Source organism: Haemaphysalis longicornis, unplaced genomic scaffold (assembly GCF_048455015.1).
Source record: "Haemaphysalis longicornis isolate Haplotype H1 unplaced genomic scaffold, Haemaphysalis longicornis Haplotype H1 scaffold_11, whole genome shotgun sequence".
Taxonomy (NCBI): domain Eukaryota; kingdom Metazoa; phylum Arthropoda; class Arachnida; order Ixodida; family Ixodidae; genus Haemaphysalis; species Haemaphysalis longicornis.
The window spans coordinates 16,865,525-16,879,550 of record NW_027526214.1 but is presented as its reverse complement, the minus strand read 5'-3'; the positions used below and the strand labels follow the sequence as shown (position 1 = coordinate 16,879,550).

Genomic DNA, 14,026 nt, shown 5'->3' with positions numbered 1-14,026 from the left:
TGCGCGATGTTACTGCTGTACGAAAAAAAAATCATATGGCATGTCCTACGAAAAAAAGGGGCTAAAAACTGAACTGCAATGTCTGCTGGAGTATCGTGTCATCTGAACTTCGGCATCAACATTTCCGTCACCTATCACAACGGTTCTCAAGGACGATGGTACATGTAGGCTGTGCACAGACTACAGGCATGTAAATCGCCAGACTGACCTGTTCCCGTACCCGATGTCAAGAATAGACGACATCAACAATGAAATCGCCGGTTGCTCAAGTCGATCTGTGCAAAGGGTATTGGCAAGTACCACTTCAGCAGGAATACAAGCACTTCACTGCATTCATGACTCCTTTTGGTACATATGAGTACAACAGACTCCCCTTCGAATGGAAGAATTGTGGAGCATGGTTCCAGAAAATGATGAACACCATCAACAAGAGTTTACTGGATAATTTTGTGGAGTGTACGTCGACGACCTAATAATCTATTACAGGAGCAGAGATGAGCACATATCACATCTCTCACAGGTGCTTGACGCCCTTAGTAAAGCTAAAGTGAAGATTAATTTCAAGAAGAGTGAGTTTTTTAAAAATTCTGTTGTCTTTCTGTGACTAGTTTTTGATGGCAAGACGAAAAGCAGGAAAGATAAATCCGTCAATCGAATTTCACAGCTATGCAAACCCCACGAGGTGCATTCTCTGCGCGTCTTCCTAGGACTTGCCGGCCACTACAGGGCATTCATCTAGGATTACACCACGAAGTCGAAATGCCTCACAGCATTGACGTAGAAAGATGTTCCCTTTGAATGGACCAAGGAATGCGACAGCGCATATCAGGAGCTTACAAAGATGTTATAGTCGGACCCAGTGTGGACGCTCCCAGATTCCACCAAACCGTTTGAACTGACAACAGATGCATCACATTACGGAGCAGGGGCGATTTTGTACCAAAGAGATGACAAGGAATCACCGAAAAGACAGCTCAGGGCCATTGGTTATTATTCTTACACGTTTACCAAGGCGGAGATTAATTATTCTACGAACGAAAAAGAGGCCATGGCGGTAGTAATGGCGCTACGTTACTTCCGAACGTACTTGGAAGGCGTATGCTTCAGATTATTTACAGACAATCAAACATTGGTCTATATTCTGAATTTGTCCTATCCAAAAAGGCGGCTGCCTAGGTGGGTCACCGAACTGCAGCAGTTTGCATTTGACATTGCTCACAGACCAGGTGAAAACCTACCGGACGCCGATGCCATGTCGCGACTCTACATACCTGCCCCATGTGATGATCAGGACGTGAGCGCGCTCTTATGGGACAGCACAGAGACGATGTCACTGAAAGATGGTCGTTTGCAGGTACCGCTCTTTGCAATTTCGCTCTTTACAACGATTCACCTCACTCTGGCGGACTTGACGAATTTGGGCGCACATACTGGAAAATCAAGCAAAGAGTTTATTTAAACAACATGAAGCAAGGCATCCCTGAATACGTACGAAACTGTCACCAGTGTCAAATCTGCAAGGCCAAGTTCAAACCCAGAAGTAGTGTAATGATCATCGCAGAGCATTCCAAAGAACCATTCGCAACGATCCACCTTAATTTCGCGGAGCTCAGAAAAAAAGGCGAGGGGAGAGGGTGCACGCAAGCGTTCCTACTGGCAATTGATGAGGGCACGCGAATGGTTGCGTGTAAAGCCGGAAAGGAATACGCAAGGATCGTCATCTCTCTCTTGAACCGGGATATGTTTACAAACACCAAACCAATTGTGGCCGACAACGGACCAGACTTTCGCAGCGAGCAGTTGAAGAATTTGGCTCTCCAGCGCGATATCAAGCTCTCTTACTCAGCGCCGTACCAGCCTGAAGCCAATGGGTTAGCGAGAAAGCTATACGTGACCTCAAGTAGTTCATTTCCCTCTATCCATATTTCAAAGAAGTCTGGAAATGTGCTCTAGAAGCCGCTGTAGCACACCACAATCACTCGCACACAGAAGCTTTATTATGCAGTCTATACATTGCATATAATAGGAAATCTGAGTGGAAATCGGTAATCCACCTCCTGGGGATTACCGATTCAATAGCACTCCGTGAACAAGAAAGGTTCGAGAGAGAAATGAAAGGTACGGGATCGCAATGAAGAAGCATTACGACTGTCTTCACACCGGCAAGGTTCCGAAAATAAACGTTTGGGATTATGTCCTTGTCCGGAAAGGCTTGCAGGGTTCAAAGGCTCCTTTCTCAGGGCCCTACATGGTTGTGAAGACTGCTCGCAAACAAGGAATTTTGAAGTACATATTCCACTTTGGACATAATACCATCGTGGAAGCTGCGTCCATATGCAACGTAGTGCCGTATCACCCCATGAGGGTTGACAACAGAGGGGCGGCCTGTGTAAGAGGATGAGGAAAAGGTCGAAGAGGAGGCGGGCAGCAGCAAGAAGAGGAGGAAAAGAGGAGGTGAAAGGACTAGAACCGGAATGTTGTTTCATTACTTAGTGAACTCGACCCAATGAAGGGGAACGTTACACACATTATTGCTGGTCTAAAATTATCCTCTTCGAGTGGTCGAACAATATTACAGCTTAAATTCTTGAAAACACAAAGGCATATTCAGCGAATATATTAACTAAAATATTTATCCAACCACCGGAAAACGTAAATCGGCCTGACGACTGGAAGATCGGCAAGGTGGTTCCACTCCATTACTCTAGTGGCCTCCATTCATTAGGCAATTGCCGCCCAATTTCATTAACCAGCATCTGCTGTAAGATCATGGGACACGTCATATTTCACACCGAGCAAACTTTCTCGAACCATTTGGTTTTTTCACTCCTGTTGAACATGGTTGACGAAAAGGGTTTTCCTGCGAAACTCAGCTCGTAATATTTACAAAAGGACATCCATTGTGTGCTTGATGGGGCTTCTAAAGTTGATTGTATACAATTGGATTTTGCTAGACATTCGATACAGCGTCTCACGAACTGCTTTTAAAAAAATTGCGTTGTCGTAATATTGACTCTAATGTATTGACGTGGATTGAGTGTTTCTTGACTAATCGTTTTCATAATGTACGTACTAAAGGCATAACTCTTCAACAGTTCGTGTTACCTCCGGTGCTCCTGAACGCTCTGTGCTTGCCCCGTTAGCCTTTCTTATTTTTATTAATGATGTGCGTACAAATCCAGCTTCTCCTATAAAACTTTTTGTGGATGATTGTGTACTACACCATAAAAGAAAAGGTCCTAATTATTTTTTGTTGCTGCAGAAATACCTTAACGCAGTGTCTATCTGGTGCTCGCAGTGACAACAGGCCATAAATTTGCGTAAATTTAAAGTAATGCGGTTTTAACGCCGTTCTTTCTATAGTATTAACAATTTCCTTATACGAGGCGCAACGTCGTATATATATATATATATATATATATATATATATATATATATATATATATATATATATATAAATATATATATATATATATATATATATATATATATATATATATATATATATATATATATATATATATATATATATATATATATATATATATATATATTGGTCTTATTCTCACATCACACTTATCATGGAGGATGCACGTCACTGCTTTCGCGGCTAGCGCTTACGGCATGGGTACATCAAAAGAAAATTTTCCAGAACTTCTGCTTCCAATAATTTCTTTTCTATACGTAACTAATCCGTATCAAACTAGAATGCGCTGCTTCAGTAAGGGAGCATTTTTTTTAAATCACTCATTGACACTCTTGAAGCAGTTCAAAACTGTGCAGCTCGTTTTATTATTTGCAATCACGACCGCTATTCAAGCGTAACGCTCATGAAAAACTCCTTATCACTTCCGCCCTTTCTTTGCGCAGAAAGATTTAGCACATGTGCCTTTTATCTATAATATATAAGCTTCACGGTTCATTAAGAACGCATTATTCGCGCCACCAAGGTATATCTCATTCTCCATAGATTATTTGCGAAAAGCTGGCGTGCCTCAATGACGTACTGCTTCCTACTTCATTTCATTCATCCCTGAAACATCAGCGGAGTGGAACCAGATGCCGTCTTCCTTGATGCTTGTAACCAAAGGTGAACAGTTAAAGAAGCAACTGAATTCTTCTACACGCACCGCTAAGTATCAAATTTTTTGCCTGGTTTTTTGTTTGAGATATTGTGTATTTTTTAGGTTTGTTTAATGAAGTCAATTTTGGTTGGTGCCAAAGTGCTACGTTTTACAAGTGCAAATGAATGTTCCGTGAACGTTTTTTAGTGTTCTTACACAACTGGGTTGTATATTCGTGCCACCTTTAGCTTGCAATTCATCGCAGATGTTTCCGTACTTTTCGGCATTTATTAACGTATTTTTGTACCATTTCCCTTAAGGTGCCCAGTGTGCAATGAGGGTATTAAGATAAATACCCAAAATATTAAATTAATAAACACACGAGAAAAATAAATAAATAAATAAATAAATAACATAAGAGGAGCAAAAAGGAGACCCGGGGGATGTTATAGGCAATACCCCACCCCCCGCTCCCCCTTCCATGGAGGGGACTGGAAGAAGTGCAAGAGGAAGGGGCAGGTACGTGGAGCGAGGAGAGCAAGTGAAGGAGACGCGCTGAAGCTCTAGGCACTGACCCTGAAAAGGCGCCGCACCCGGCCTCCTGAGCTCTAAAAACGATCCTGAGCGCGCTAACCCACCCTTGGTTGCTTCGAAAACGAGCACGAGCGGGACTCCCTGGCTTGAACGCTTGAGCTGCGCACCCGAAACGAGTTTCCAACGGCACCTGTAGCTACGCACCGTGGTCTCAGGCAGCGTGTCCCGCAAGCTTCTAAAGTGGTAGTCAACAACCGGCCCCTACGGATTACAGTTACAACCAGAAACGGACATTAATTAGAAAGTGAGTGATAGCTAACTGTATATTCTGCTTGCGTCCTGAACGTTTTAACGTTACCGCCGTGAGGAGCGGTTTGATGTGTGGGGTCGTGCGCATAATTTGTCCTTCCATATTAAACATCTTTTGTTTCTGCATCCGGTTAGCCCGGCTAATTTACGTGACACTCCTACTCAGACACACCCAAGGTTTGGTCACGTATACGTAAACTCAAACAACAGAAAACACAGAGCCTGCCCATTGTTTACACAAATGGAAAGACAATTGAAGACCTGGCTACAACACTCGCACAACACTTCCAACACGTGTCCAGTTATCACACTACACAAACACTTTCAAGAAACCAAGAACATGCTATGAAAAGCATTCTTTGAGCTATAATAATGGGTCGAAGACCTCGTATAACTCCGCCTTTCAATGTCATTGCCTGTAGATATTGGCACTTGTAATCCTTCAGCTGTAGGTGAAGACAGCATTACAGAGACAATGTAAAACACCTATTTACAAGCACAGTTGAAACACTGCTACACTTCTACAACTAAGTATGGCTTTTCGGTCCAATTCCAAAGTCTCGGAGAGAAGACATCGTAGCGTTAGTCTTAAAGGAGGGGAAAGATATATCCTGCGCCCCCAACTATTGACCCATCGCCCTCACAAGCTCCCTTTGTAAGCTCATCAAGAAGATGATTAACACGAGACTCGTGTACTGCTTAAAATACAACGCTCTTGGCGAGGAATGCCAGGCAGTCTTCGGGACGTGGAGATCCACCAACTTTGAAGCTGTTGTATTGGAGTCATAAATCAAAGATGATTTCCTCTACAAGTTGTGCTGTATCACGGTATTCTTAGATATAGAAAAAGCGTAGCATACGACATTTCGGTGCGGAATTATCAACACCCTGGAGGTATTTCGTATGTCGAGTAATTTAATAAGCACGCTTTCCAGTTACATGCCTTAGAGAAGCTTCCGCGGAGAACTTTGGACTTTACTGTCTAGAGTTTATGTGCAATACATAGCATGCCACACAATGTAGCATTCGCTACACTATTTTTATACCGAAAATGAATTGCCTTAAGGAGGTATTGCGACTATGAATTCCCTGTGCAATTTATGTAGACCACGTTAAACTATAATTCGAATCATTTATTCGGTCGGTCTGCAAATGCGAAGTCCAGCTTGCTGTTACCAAGCTGGCTGGTTGAGCAGATAGCAACGTTTTTAAATTTCATCCAGCAAAGTGTACTTGTGTTTCCTTTAACAAGAGACGTCGCATTCTGCCAGATTCAGACATCAAACTCAATGATGCCTCCCATTCAACGAAAAACAGACGCAAGTTTCCAGGTACAGTGCTTGGCGGAAAGCTCATATTCGTCCCAAAAATCAAACTTAAGCATGCTGCTTAGAGGCTATGACAATACTAAAGGTTCCCTTACACACTTCTTATGGTACTGAAGAGCACCCTTTTTTAAGTGTGTTTACTGGCTTATTAATATCACTATTAGGAAATGGCAGTGTTGTCTGTGGGTAAGCAAGTAAACACTTTATCGAAATGGTGGAAACACTTTCATCTCGGGCTCCGCCTGGCATGTGGTGCCTTCCGCACTTGCCCAGCCGAAAGCCTGTATGTCGATTGGAAGAAGAGAACCTAGCACATAAGCGACCATACAAAGTTCTGCTTTATGCTTTTGAAATCTGATTACATTAGCATGCTTTTAAGCTAGATTCTTGCAATACATACATGTCCCAACTCCTGCTTCATCGTCGATCCGTTTCTGCTACCTTCTCTCACAGAGTAACAGAGGAACAGTCGGAGGTTGCTTCCTCCGTTTTCGACACCATCAAATCTCCCGTAACAGACTTTACAGCACCATTCCATAATCGCCGTGTATCATGTGATGTAACTTACATATATAGCAAAAAAATGAGTCCGAAGATATGCGCTCCTGAAGCACTTCTTTTCTTTCCAACTGAAGCAAAAGTGTGCCCAATTTTACAATGACTTATCAAAAACTGCTGCCTCTGTGTCCTGTGCTGCCCCGCACCCAATGTACATGTGTGTACATAAATAAATGGGAATACCGGTATCTTTACAGCGGAAACTTATGGTATACTCCTTATGATAAGTTATATCCTTCAATGTGACACCCGACAAACCATTATCTACACCACTTCTGTGAGTTTTGAGCGGACGTTGTGGTGTCAAACAACTTGCAAAAACTAGTTAGTCACTTTTCTCTTGAAAAACATTACGTCTGTTTAAGCATGAATACATGAACTGCCCATAAGCTGGGTCTCTGACCACTCTGCGATAGCTTGTAATGAGGCTGCGAATCAACGCCTCCTACTTGCCGCACTTACAAATGCACAGGAAATGAACACAGTATGGTAGACGGACCTCATCTCCACATCAGTCAAGCCTTTTGGAAATTATGCAAAAACACACTAAGGTAAACAGACAGACAACAAACTTCATGTGATAAAATCACTCTTGGGACCACACCCTACACGCACACGGAACAGAAACCTGGTAGTCGCCTTGGACAGTTTACGGAGAGGCTACGCACACGCGATGCACTCACATCTGTACACGGTGTCTCCTAGACCAGTGTGTAGCATGTTTGGGTAGGGCCTGAGGAGATAGCAACGGTTTCAGGTTTCATCCAGCAAAGTGTACTTGTGTATCACGTCCGCATCAAATCCAAGGCACTGAAATGCTTCGCACTAGTGTAGCAACGTTTGGGGAAAAATGGCAACCTCCGTGGAAGATGCCGAGGGTGCGGAGTACGGGGTCTCGAAATGACCCAATTTTTAAGTGACATCCGGTTTGCGCACCGACCGCCATTCGATTTGAGCCGTAAGTTGCTCTTTTAATATTGCCCAAATTGGTTGATGGTGGTGTGCACACAGATGGACACTGACGGACATTTGGAGGCCCTAATGTACTCCGCACGTTTACATGGGAGAGAGGAAGCCGTTTGGCTATCGGGTACCAACTCACGTTCATAGCTCAGTGGGTAACACGACTGACACTAACTTAGTCTGGTCTACCAGACACAGCCTCGAATCCTGCCGGTGCCTGTGTGATTTTTTGCCATTGTAGATGCTATGCGCACGGACGCGGACCGACATTGTGAGATCCTAAGATACTCCGCGCATAAAGCGAAGGTAGAGGCCCCGTCTGGTTTAGTATTGGGCGGCCTAAGATTATGCGTGCTTATCCTCGGGGAGCCGGACACGTTTTAAAGCAAAGCTTCTTATCTCTACCCCCCAAGGGTTCTTTCGCGACCGTTGGTGTCACCAGAAAAATCCCGCGAACAAATAAAAGAATTTACTGGCACTGCTAGGAATCGAACCTGGAACTAATAAACCAACAAAGCGAGAGCCTGTTGTCTTACCGATTTAGCTACGAGCCCACGCGAAGACTGGGAAGACAGCTGGTGTACTCACAAAGCACATCGACAGGTTTACGCCTTGTGTTCTCGCTGAATGCCACGTGAAAGCGTCACGCGACCACTCACGCCCGTCTAGCGGCCCTGTGCGCACCTTGGTCATGTTGTAAAAGTTACAAAAATTAAAGGAAGCTCACACCAATGCATGGGATCTCACTTCTAGTAGGCCAATGTGCTAAAGCCTGTGGCCTCCAGTGTGCACGTAAACAATGACAGCTCCTTGTCGACCGCCCTCGCGCCAAACCAAGGAATATATTCAAATACTCCTTGATGGCCAGGCCATCACACCAAACCCCATCATCAAGATCCTCGGCCTACATCTCGAGGCTAACCAAGAGTGACGTCTCCTTCCAGCGCCTCAAAAACACCATTATTCAAATCACACACGCGATCAGGCGAGTTGCCACCAAGAAGGGAGGCCTAAAGGAATCCGGTACCTTTCGATTAATTGAAGCTTTTGTCCTCTCGAGAGTTACTTACGTCTTCTGGACAAGGAAGATGTAGAGATGCTTTATATAGTGATTAAAAAGGCGGTCGAGCAGGCCATTGGTCTTCTCATGAGTGCGTCCACAATGAGGCTACTTAGCACGGGTCTCCACAACACTGTGGAAGAGCTGATAGAAGGCCATCTTTCTAACCAGAAGGTCCGACTCAGAACTGCAGTGGGTAACCACATGCTTCACCAGATGAGCTGCGCAGCCCAGAGTGCCACTCCGCTTAACGTACTCCCAGACTCTTGGCGACTAAAACTAAAGGTGCTCCCTTTGTTGAGAAATATGAACCCCACACATGACCAGGGTCATCGAAAAGCACGGGCTCAAGCACTAAACACCACCCTCGGTAGGGATCACGCAGTTGCCTCCAAACATCGAGGGCAGCAGTACGCCATCATTGTGGCTACCTCCAAAACCAACCTCCTTGCGTGTACCTGGCTTAGGACCCAAGACATGACGGCAGCAGAAGAGGCAGCCATCATCTTGGCTCTCGCTGAACCCGGGGTTTGGAGGGTAGTCATCGATTCCCAGCAAGCCTACTGTAATTACCAGTAGGGTTCGGTGTCCTGACCTGCACTGCACGTGCTAAAAAACCACTTCTCAAACGGTTCCAATCAGCTCATCTGGACACCCCACTCACGGGTCAATGGAGGGCAACAAATACGCCCACCCAACAAGCCTGCGCATTTACTTCCTGTGCTGTGGAGCTGCACGAGGACAGTCACCCGCTTGTCACGTTCAGGGAGATAACACAGCATTATCGCCTTGTGAGATAGACCGTACCTTCGCCATACCATGACCTTTCCGGGAAACAACAAACTACCCTACGGCTCATACAATCCGGGCTCCATCCCACAGCCTACGCGTCTTCACTTAATGTATCCGAATCGCTACGACGCTGAATGTAAATTTTGCTCAGAAGTAGGAACACTCCGCCCCGTCATCGGGGTGTGCGACTTTATCCGTGAGCACCCTCCTCTCTTTCCGTCAACTACACAACAAGAGCAATGGGAGATTCTGCTGTCCAGGCCTTCTCTACCTACCCAGATTCAGATGGTAGACGGAGTACAGGTGGCGCAGACTGCCTATGGGATCGAGTGAAGAAGAAACCACTGTCCTCGGCGGCACTCAGCACCATTCAGAAACCTGAATAGAAGTATTTCCTCTTCCTCCTCCTCCGTCTGTGCAACCGATCTCGACGCCTCCATACACGGCGGCAGAGATGGAGAAGTGATATCGTCTAACACCGGGTTTGAGGTTCCTTTTATTTTATAAAAAAGAGTTTCCACTCTTTTACTACACCAGTACATCTCAACCAACCATCGTTCATGCATCATGCATTGATTTAACCTTACCAAGAATATCTCTTTGAGGTAATAGTGTGGTTCAGTGCATTTCGCTTCTCTCTGGTTTTGCTATTTGTGGAGCGATGTGAGTGAATTTAAGTGACGTCACATGGGTAATCGTTATGGGTGCCGTTTACAGTTTTGCTTTCCAACCACAATCATGGGGTGGATTGGCGCGATTTTTTTTGTGAATACTCTTCGAGACTTGGTTAAGACTTCCTCGTGGTGTCATCGTTACCTCGAGGAGCAGTGGAGGTAGCAGCGGCAGTATCGCTTGCTCAACAGATATCAACTCAATTGGGAGGCCCCTGTTCGCCTTGTGGGCCGCTAATTAAGAAGTTGGTGGCCGATATTGCTTGGCGGACTTTTGAATTATTTGATTTTGGTAATCATTCCCTTCCCACCAGCAAAACTGCACAAATCGTCGCAGCTAGCGACTGGGCTAATCATCCAGCCATGCGTTTCCAAATTCACGCACTTACGCGTTCAATCAGGAGTCGAGGTGACGGGTATCAAAACAACATTTGTGCCATCGTATCATTTCTCGGACACGTGGGAGCAATGACCCCGCGGCAGCGCGGCGAGAAAAGAAATTTTGGTGTGAGTGCATGCGCAACTTCAATGCTCAGCGAGATTTCTCTGCTGATATTTGCCAGAAAACCACGAGCCACAAGAAAACTTGAATTGCCTTGTGTAGCTAGTGCGGCACCTTTTACCTAAAAAAAGAACCTAGGCAACCGAATCGTGGTTGTGAAATTTGCCTGCCTTATGTCTCACTCGGAAGATCAAAGCAGAGTATCTCTCAAAGTCAAATCTTGCGGCAGCTACTATTCTAATATATAACGCTGACCACCGTACCTGAGGCAAGACCACTAAATTTTCACTATTCTGACGATAAGGCGTCAAAGTAGCTTCTGACACAGATATAGCACATGTGACAGCCAAGTAAGCTACCAACCACCCTGAGATTCTCTAGGTGTACAACACCTCCTGGTAGAATACATAGGAGAGAAAACAACACCCCTTTAGTGATTCCCGTCCTAACTGTAACCACTTCATTTTTCAACTGCCTCATTTATTATAGTTATATTGCTGGTTCCTCCAAACCCATGTTACATATTGTTTAGTTTCTTTGTGCAACTCGTATTATACCCATTTTTGAGGACTCAATGGTGTTCAAAATTCTGCGTTTGTTTTCTCATACTGTTTCCCCATCTTAGGTCTAACCAGCCTTCCACCACCTTGGCTTCCTTCCGCTGTCTATCTAACATCACGTTAAATTATGAGAACCTTTTTGAAGTAAATAAAAAAAGCTGACTTTATCCCGTGGTTTTACAAAGTGAACTGCTTGAACACAGGCAAAACTCAAGTTTCAGTAAACCATTTGGGGCGGAACACATTCGGCGTAGCATACACGCAAAGCAGAGATATATTGGAATCACCTAGACAGTGGTAGTACAAGAGGAAGTGGAAGCACGCTGGTAACTCTAGTCAAGTTTAGGCCTGACTTCCTCATCTCCGGACTTCCCCTATTATTCCGAATAAAGAAATCCCATCATTTACATCCTTAACATCAGGGTAAGCGTGCTGGGCATGTCCAGACTGGTTATAAAATGAACTACGCCTCGACTTAGGAAGTATTGCCTTACTTCTTTTCAAGCCACTCAACAAGGCTTCTCAAGATCTCGCGCCTCGAGAGAATAGCACTGAAACGGAGCAGGTTCCTGCAGCAGATTCACCCGCGCGTGGACTCACTCTCGTGTACCACCCATGCTATCGACTAAGCCCAAACAGACATGCAAGACTGGCTAAAAAATCCCAACCTAGAGAGCAAGCGTAAACTTCAAAATCAGTTGGCGCAGTTTGCCAATGTTTATTTCTTCCTGACTGCACAACATTCCTCTGGTTGGAGAATAACCAGACAGCTCTTGCTACCTGAGAATACTTTAGGAACAAAACATGAAGGGCCACAGCTACTGAAATTCCAGAAAATGCATAAAGAACTCGCGCTCATTGAGCGTATATCACAAGCTAAACGCGCTAGGAATAGTGAAGAAGTTTGAATTTGTCAGCTTTTCCTACGTCAGTGTCCCACGTCGACACAATGTGACACCTGCATAAAACCTTCCCGAAGGCGTCTTCATGTTTCTGCACGCCAAGCAAGACAGAGTCAGCTGCTGCGTGGTGCGGCACTGGCGTACGTTTGAGGCTATAAAAATCGGCGCATTACACAGACATTTTGCAGCCTTTCGAGTTTATGTGCACAGCGCTACTGAAGACCATACTTTGGGTTATTGGGTAAAACATCAGGGGCCGCGAGAGCAGCAGTTTGCAAGGCGAGCTGTGAACCACCCTCGTAGCGTCTTTACGCCGATGCATTTGTAGTAAACTGCAAGAACGCCATTCATCAAGCAGCTTCTTCTGAGTCTCCTCCGTCGTGGACCTTGGTTACCTATTAATTAAGAATCTTGCAGGGGTCTCCCTGTGATTTTAAAGTGCTTGCTGCTTTTAGCCCCACAGTATTTCATATCCAAATTTGGGTACGACGAAATCCGCTGTCCAATACGTTCTTGATACCGCCGACAACGTGGCGACGTCACTCCCACTCAGACACGTACTGTGCGGCCGCTGAGCTTGCTAGAGCTGTATGTCCGGCCACATCGATCAAATTTGCTATTGGCGTGGGTATCCAAATATTCAATTACCCCCTCCTAGTTGCAATCTACAGACAGAACACCATGACTTATTCCTATGCTGAAATATTTCACCAGCAAGGCTCATTACGACGCTTCATAGCTTCTTGAAAGATACACACAGCGAGCAAAAAATGGGACGAAAGACGGAGGGATGTACAACACAAGCGCTTTGTGTGTGTGTGTTCCTTTCAAACTAATATACCTACTCGCCCAACTTTCGGTGTTTCTTCACAGCTTGCAAGCATCAGACGTCAGCCTGTCTCCACAGATTTTGCACCCAGCTCTCTCTGCAACCACTTGACTGCGTTTTCGTTTCCCACGGCTACAAAACCCAGCCGGGCTCCCTACAGGGTTGAAGTTGTCAAAATTATCTACTTAGGCATTTACTCTGTCTGCCTGAAAAACTTTAATGCTGATACATACAGGTAAGCTGTTTGAGGTGGCCCGGACGGCGCTACCTCTCACAATCACTAGGTGGGCTCCTCATTACAAAAGCCCATTGGCGATCGGCGCGGCTCGGGCTCGGTCGACCAGGGCCTTCTGGCTCACTAAGTCGGAGCAGCCGGAGCAGCCGGAGTCGGCTGCTTCCCAGTCCTCCGGGGTGGGATTGGGTTTTGGGGCGAAGTTCGGAGTTGATTGGAATACCCACACCCTTTGGAAGAAGTCTGAAAACTTCTCCGCACAGTACGGGCATTGTCCTCTATAGGCAGGATCAAAGTGTTTTAAAACTGCCGGGCACAGCAGTGTTTTGGTGTAAAGACGGAGGAGGGTGCGTTCATCTGGCTTCGTAAGGCTCTTACAGGGCTTAGGACAAATTGCGTGCCCGAATAGGTATAATTCAGTTTTTTCTCAAAATGTTACGGCCGGTTTGGGTTCGGGATCTATTTCGGAAGGGTCTGAAGACGTTGCCCGGAGAGTGAGCGCGGGCTGTGGCGTCTGCCGTTTCGTTGCCTTCGAGGCCCATGTGAGCAGGAGCCCATACGATGGTTCGACACGCCGGGGCACCGAAATAGTCGCTGTTTTGAAGGATGCGACAAGCAAAGTGAGGAATGTACCCCTGTTCAATGTTTCTGCAGGCCCCTCTCGAATCGGTGATGATGACTCGCGACTCCTGGTCTGCGGATGCTAGCGCGATGGTGACTTC

At 45.6% G+C, this 14,026-nt stretch overlaps 1 pseudogene; it reads right to left on the bottom strand.

Annotated features, from left to right (window-relative positions):
- Positions 1-14,026, bottom strand: part of LOC144160588 (uncharacterized) — a 157,760-nt pseudogene that overhangs the window by 139,048 nt on the left and 4,686 nt on the right.